At 37.0% G+C, this 7427-nt stretch overlaps 1 non-coding gene across 1 annotated transcript; it reads right to left on the reverse strand.

Annotated features, from left to right (window-relative positions):
* Positions 1-417: 417 nt before the first annotated feature.
* LOC128290056 (small nucleolar RNA R71) lies at positions 418-523 on the reverse strand. The gene has a single exon (XR_008279697.1). It is a non-coding gene; the product is annotated as a small nucleolar RNA R71 (small nucleolar RNA).
* Between the last annotated feature and the right edge of the window lie 6904 nt (positions 524-7427).

Consider the following 7427-nt stretch of genomic DNA (forward strand, 5'->3'; position numbering starts at 1 on the left):
TTGACAAGGAAATGGAGCCAATCATATCCGTAATCCCTCTTATTACTGATGGTAAGGATTGTGCCATAAGATAGTACGTTGTGCCACTCTTTAATGAGTTAAATCAAAGAATTAGGAGGTTGAAAATTGAGGCACCCCAATTTGAATTGAAACCAGTGATGTTTCAAATACTGCAAAAGATGGGCCAATTCAGTGGAATGCCCACAAATCATCCACACCTTCACCTTCGATTATTTAGAGAGGTGAGTGATTCATTTGAAATAGCTGGTGTGACTAAAGATGAACTACAGTTTTAGTTGTTTCCATACTCATTGCGAGAACCATGGCTCAATTCTTTGCCACCTAGCTTATTTTTTTCGTGGCAAGAATTAGCAGAAAGATTTTTTGTTAAGTATTTCCGACCTAGCAAAAATGCTAAGTTACAAAATGAGATCACCACTTTCCAGCAATTGGATGATGAGCCCTTGTACAAGGTGTGAGAGAGATTCAAAGAATTACTTCTTAAGTGTCCTCATCATGGGATTCTACACTACATCCAGTTAGAGACATTTTATAATGGTTCCAATGCGCACATAAGATTGATGGTAGATACTTTTGCAAATGGTGCTCTCTTGTCAAAGTCTTATAATGAGGCTTACAAAATCATCAAGAGGGTCACTAGTAACAACTATTAATGGCTGACAAATTGAGCAGCGTTAGGAAGATATGTAGCTACAGTTTATGAAGTCGATGCCTCCACTTCACTCTCAACTCAAGTATCATCTATCTCTTCAATGTTGAAACAATTTACCACTAATAGTGGGATTAATTTTACAGCTCAAACACTGAGTTAGTTCGATATAGTTTCTTACGTTTATTGTGGGGATGGCCATTCTTTCGAGAATTCTCCATAAAATCCTGAGTCATTTTATTATGTAGGGAACCAACACCAAAATAGAAGTGGACAAGGACCACATTCCAATTTCTGCAATCTTTCATGGTGAAACCATCCAAACTTTTCTTGGAGTAACCAAGGAGGAGGACCAAACAACACCTACATGCAACATAGACCAAGTCAATCCCAAGGTTTTAATTAAAGAGCTCCAAGAAAGACACTATTTTTTTGTAACACCCCTAACTCGTAACCGTCGCCGGAATAGGTTAAGAGGTATTACCAGACTTATAACTCAATTCGGAACAATAATTTATCAAATAACATTACATTTCAGTAAATATCACTCATTCACATTCATTATATACTTAAATTAAGCATACAAAGCCTTAATCATGCATTCGGGACTGAATTGATAACATATCAAAATTTTAGAAACTTATAAAATTTTCAACATTTCAAATATCACATGCCCGTGTAAGCAAGCTGTGTGCCTCACATGGTTAATAAACACGCCCGTGTCTTAGACCGTGTGGAAACAGGACATACATACTAACTTGCACCACACGGCCAGAGACACGCCCGTGTGCCTTGGCCGTGGTTGAAACTGACTTGGGTCACACGGCCGACCACACGCCCGTGTGCTAGGCCCTGTGTCATTTAGGGGGTATACTGACTTATGTCACACGGTCAATCACACGCCTGTGTGTGAATCAGTGCGACACACACGACCAATAGACACGTCCATGTGTCTAAGCCATGTCAACCTTGTAGGGTATACTGACTTAATTTGTAGGGTACCCTAGGGGACACACGGTCGTGTAACATAACTGTGTGTAGCACACAGCTGAGACACATGCCCGAGTTTCTGCCCGTGTGGGCAAAAATAGGCCATTTGCAAAGCCATTTTGCCATATTACAAATACAAACATTGACAAGTATATTTGAACATATTTCATAACCCAATTGGAAAAAATTTCATAACCATTTCATATAAATATGTACCAATTCAACTTGTTATGCAATTACCTATTTAATACCATGCAATATCCATTTATCTAACAAATGCATATCAATAACCTACTTGCATATTTTTATTCAAACATTTCCATACCAAAACTTACCATATTCAAACACATATATATACAACCAAAACATGATACCAAATAAGCCAAATCACATGGCTTAGCTTTTACACAAAAACATACCAAAATCAAGTTGTCAAGTATCATAACTAACATCATTTAAAATAGCCTTGTAACGCCCCGAATTTGGGCCTAAAAGTATTAGGTTTTGAGTAGGGGTGCAGTTAGGAGACTGCACATAAATATTTGATTGTGTAAGGAAGTGACACAATTGTGTGTTTGGGTTAGTGGTTGTGTGCTCTGGAAGTGTCTGGGAAGTCATGGGTTCAAGCCCTGGCTTCCACAAAATTTTTGTTTTTTTGAGGATAAACCCCCTATCTTTGGCCAGTAGGGTTATAAGTTTATTTTAGTAAAGTATGATATAAAAAGCCTATTGGTCTAGTGGATAGTGGCGTGTGGAGTGTGCTAGTGATCTGAGGTTTGAATCCATCCTTGTGCAAATAGAGGTTGTTTTTGCTGCTAGCCATGGGAGGAAGTTGTGTTTGACAGAAACGCCAAGAATTTGAATAGGTTTGAATGGATTGGTTGTTAGCCGAATCTAAGGAGATGAAGGAGAGGAAATTGTGGAGGAAATCGGGGAGTTTGAGTGGTTTAAATGTGTTGTGCCGAAATTGGACTGTTGACACACAGGGTTTCAGTTTAGGTAGGGGTGTGTGGAGGAGTAAGTGTAAGTTTGTTAACCGAATAGAGGGGTTCTTGCTGGCAAATTTTGGTCATCATCTAGCTGGGGGCCAAATCCTCTACTTACTTTTCAGGTTTTCAAACAATTCGTTTTGTGTTTTCTCTTCTTTTGGTTTCGAGTAGTCCCTAAAAGTTTTCAAGTATGCTACCGATTTCCCCTTATTCTTGGCCGATTTCTTCTGTCCCTTATCTTCTTTTCTGCCGATTTTGCCTTCTCCTCTATCTCAACCCAATTTTTTGAGTAACACGTCCCTCTCCATCGATTCTTCTTTGCTCTTCTTTGGTATTGGTCGAACCCTTATACTCTATTTTGTGAACCGAACACCTTGTTTCAACATTTTTTCTTCTTTTGGTTGAATAGTTCTTAGCGGAAATCCTCTGGTATTTGTCACTGATTCTTCTCTCCCTCTCAATCATGCTACCTTTTCTTGTTAAAACCGAATACCCCTTTGGTTATTCAGGTGGCATCTAGACTGGGGTCTTTGTTGTTTATTGGGGCGCGATCTCTATAGTCAAGGGATTAGGCCGATTGTTCCTTCACGGCAAGTGATCTTTTTGCTCATGGTAAGTACTTTAAATAGTGATTATATTGATAAGGGATTATAACTTCTGATGAATCGGCTAACTATTTCGTAAAGGTTAAAGCTTTAGGGAGAGCACATTGGTTTTGGAGCAAGAGGGGTTATGCAATAGTTCGATTGGTAAGTAGCGATGATTAGGTTAAAGTATTGAAAATACTATGGTTTTTGGATTAACTGTAAATATGAACTAATGGTGGAGTTGTTGTTGTGAATCATAGGTGCTTTAAATCTCGGAAGTGTTGAGGCTATAGTTTCGTTACAGGTGTGTAGAACACTTCCATTTTCGTAAATCGATAAAAGTCAAAAAATAAGACTGTTGATGCCACATGGGCGTACGATCGCTCGTGTGGTAACCCCGAACGCATAAACATGGGGACTGAATTACGAGAGGCCACCATGGGCAATACCATGGACTTAGGCCGATTTGGACCATGTTGGGCCAAAATGGGCTATGTGGGCCCCATGGGCTCGTGGGCCCCATACGGGTAAACCACACGGATATGTGGAGATTATTGGGCCAGGCGGTGTAGTTCACACGGCCAAGGCCATAATTGGGCTACGTGGGCCACATAGGCGTGTGGGCCCACATGGGCCCGTATTATGGGCCTTGGGCCCATTTTCACTATCTAACTCTTAAGGTTGCATGGGTAGCCCGAGATAACTGTGACCTTCTATTGGGTCGGTAAGCATACCTGAACCCTTATGTGATATAATGACGATTTTACCCTTATGTGATAAAATGACGATATTGCCCTTATGTGATAAAATGATGATTTTACCCTTATATGCTAAAATGACGATTTTACCCTTATGGATAAAATGACGATATTGCCCTTCTGTGATAAAATGACGATATTACCCTTCTATGATAAAATGACGTTTTTACCTTTTTGTGATAAAATGATGATTTTGCCCTTATGTGATAAAATGATCATTTTACCATTATGTGATAAAATGACGATTTTGCCCTCATGTGATAAAATGATGATTTTGCCCTTATGTGATAAAATGATGATTTTGCCCTTATGTGATAAAATGATTGAAATACCCTCACAGGGTAAGATGACTGAAATACCCCCCGTAGGGTAGAATGACCGGAATATCCTTGTAGGGTAAAATGACTGTAATACCCCTATAAGGTAAAATGACTGATTTACCCTACGATGTGTATAACTGTATTTGAGCATGCCACATTATATGTATGTTGCTTCTATGTAAAATACTATGATACGATGCATGACATGTTGCATGGGGTCAAGATTGTTATTTTGGAGGAAGTGTACTATACTGATATGGTCGCACGGGTCGCCCAAGATGACTGTGGACCTACTGATGGCTTTAAGCCTATTACTGGCAGCTCTGCTGCAATTATTGATTAGTGTCGCGACTAGTGCTATATTTGGAATGTAGGAATGGGTGGGTCGATTTTATCCCCACATGGAGTGTAGGGCTAGATGGAGTAGAGTTTAGAGGATGGATGGGTAGTATTTTCTATTTGCATTCTGCACTGATTACTGTTACTGCATTGGTCATGGTTACTGCATTGATTACTGCCACTACTACTATTTTTGTAATGGGCCAAGGCCTTAACTGATATTGAACTGTTACTATATGGGCTTAGGCCAGACTGTGTTGTTCACTGTTGTTTATTATTGGGATTACACACTAAGTTTTCGTAAACTCACACATCTGTCTAACCGTGCAAGTAATCCTTAGGAGGATTGGTGCAGCAAGAGGCTCAGAGGTGGCCACACGACTGTTCATGCTTTCATATTTGGTTTTAATTTATTAGTGATTTAAATTTTAGGGTATTTTACTATAATTACGGCCTTTATGGATTTTAAATTTTTATTTGCTTTGGTTTATAACTGCTAGTGCTAGGAAAACACAAGTTTTCAAAATAAACAATTTTTTACAAAGTGAACGGCAAGTACACAATTGTTTTAAAAAGCTTCCGCTATAAAATGATATTTTGGAAATGAATAACATTTTAAAATATAATAAGGATGTTTTAATATGAATAAATTTTGGCAAACAACTCGCATTTTGAACCTAAACGAATTTTGTTAAGATCGCACAAAGATTATTAAATAGAGGCTGCGTTTCTCAACAAATATCTCGCTTTACGAAAAACACTTCAATGTGACGTCACCAGATTCAGCCATAACGTCTAGGCCGGGTTTGGGGTGTTACAAGCCTATACATGCCATATTTACATATATTCACAAGTTCAAAATACCAATCGAAAATTGGATATTGTGATGTGAACTCCGACTTGTCCAAAATGAGCGAGCTAACGAACCTCTATAATAGAAATCAAAACAAAGTAAGCTTATAGCTTAGTACACCCATATAATTCAGAATTAAACTTACCATTTATACAAATTCAAGCAATAAATAAAAATGCCAACAATTCAATTTAACCATTAGCTATTCAAACTTAGTCATCACATGTTAGTCATTTAACATAACATAAACCATCCATTAATTTAATACTCTATATTATTCCAAAATTCACATATCATACATATAACATTAATATCACTTATAAACCGTAACTTATTCGTATAAATTGTAATATCCCAAATTAGGGCCTAATCGGAATAGTGGTTTTGTGACCACAAATTTGAGATAGAAATAATTATTTTATAATTATTTTGAGGTTTATGATATGATTTCATGATTGTGTGAAAATTTCGTGATGAAATTCTATGCATAAAGTGCTTAAGTTGAAATTAGGGACTAAATCGAATAATTTGTAAAAGTTGCATTCTAGAAGTTTTTAGTATGAAATTGCTTTGGAATATTAATGAGGATGTATTAAATAGAAATTTGACCAATTTCTAAGTTTATGGACAAAAATTGGACATGGATGGAATTTTTGAAAGTTTAGTAAGGAAGGGCCTTTTGGTCATTTGGATATTAAATGAAATAAAATGGGAAAAATAACACAAAAATGATCATCTTCTCCATAAGTTGCTGCCAAATTTTGCTCTCCACCATAGCTAGGATTTCAACACTTTTAAGCCTTGATTGTAAGTGATTTCTATCCCGTTTTTAATAATTTTGATGTTTTTGAAATCCCAGTAGCTCGATTTAGCTTATGCTAGCAATAATTCAACCTAGGGTTCATATTTGGAAAAAATACCCATAGTTGAAATTTGTGTATTTTGGTGTTTTATGATAGAATATGAGGTTTTAAATTATGCTAGACAACTTGTGCTACTCGGTTTTAAGTGAAAACGAGTAAAAAGGGCTTAATCAGTAAAAATACCTAATATTCATAAGTACATGTTAGAGTGTGAATTTGATGTTGCTATAGAAAGGAAAAATGATCATCCTGTCATAAAATATAATAATAAGAGATGAAGTTTAATTCTCGAGCCTAGGAGCAAAAGTGTAAATATGCAAAAGTTTAAGGGCAAAAATGTAATTTTGCCAAAGTCGTATTAAATGATTTTTTGATGAATGTATGTATTAATAAGATTAATTTGGCATTATAGATCAAGACAAACGAGATTCAAGTCGCGATCGAGGGAAAAACAAAGTTTACGAAGAATAGGCTCGATTGCTAATATTTTGTATCGAGGTAAGTTCATGTGTAAATGTAGTAACAAAATTGTCATTTTGAGCAATTTAATGTTGTTTATATGATATGATGCTTATTATTATCATGAAATGTTATGTTTTGCGGTTATTGTTGAATAATATGTAATTATGTGAATTACTTGATGAGTATGAACTATCACCGAGTATCAGTTCCGATATTCCATGGAAGACGACAAAGATGTGAGATCAAGGAAAAATACCGTTTGAACCTTAGGAATAGATTAGAATACAAGTGACATGTCACTAGGATACTTGAGTTCTGAACTCGTTGAGTTGAGTCCGAGTTCGTGAGATGTAACTAGGCATCCGAACTCGTTGAGTTGAGTCTGAGTTCACTTATGGATGCGAATGCCTGAGCTCGTTGGGTTGAGTCTGAGCTCACTTATGGGCGGGTTACATGGTAGCTTGGCTACATAAGTTCCAAAGGCTATTGAGTTTGTCTAGCTACAGGTATGGCATTTACGTTCATGAAATCCGCGTATTCGAATTATATTCCGATGTGTTCAACGGGTGAATCTTAAGTGAATGAGAAGAATGCCT

This window comes from Gossypium arboreum, chromosome 2, assembly GCF_025698485.1.
Source record: "Gossypium arboreum isolate Shixiya-1 chromosome 2, ASM2569848v2, whole genome shotgun sequence".
In the NCBI taxonomy this organism is placed as follows: Eukaryota; Viridiplantae; Streptophyta; class Magnoliopsida; order Malvales; family Malvaceae; genus Gossypium; species Gossypium arboreum.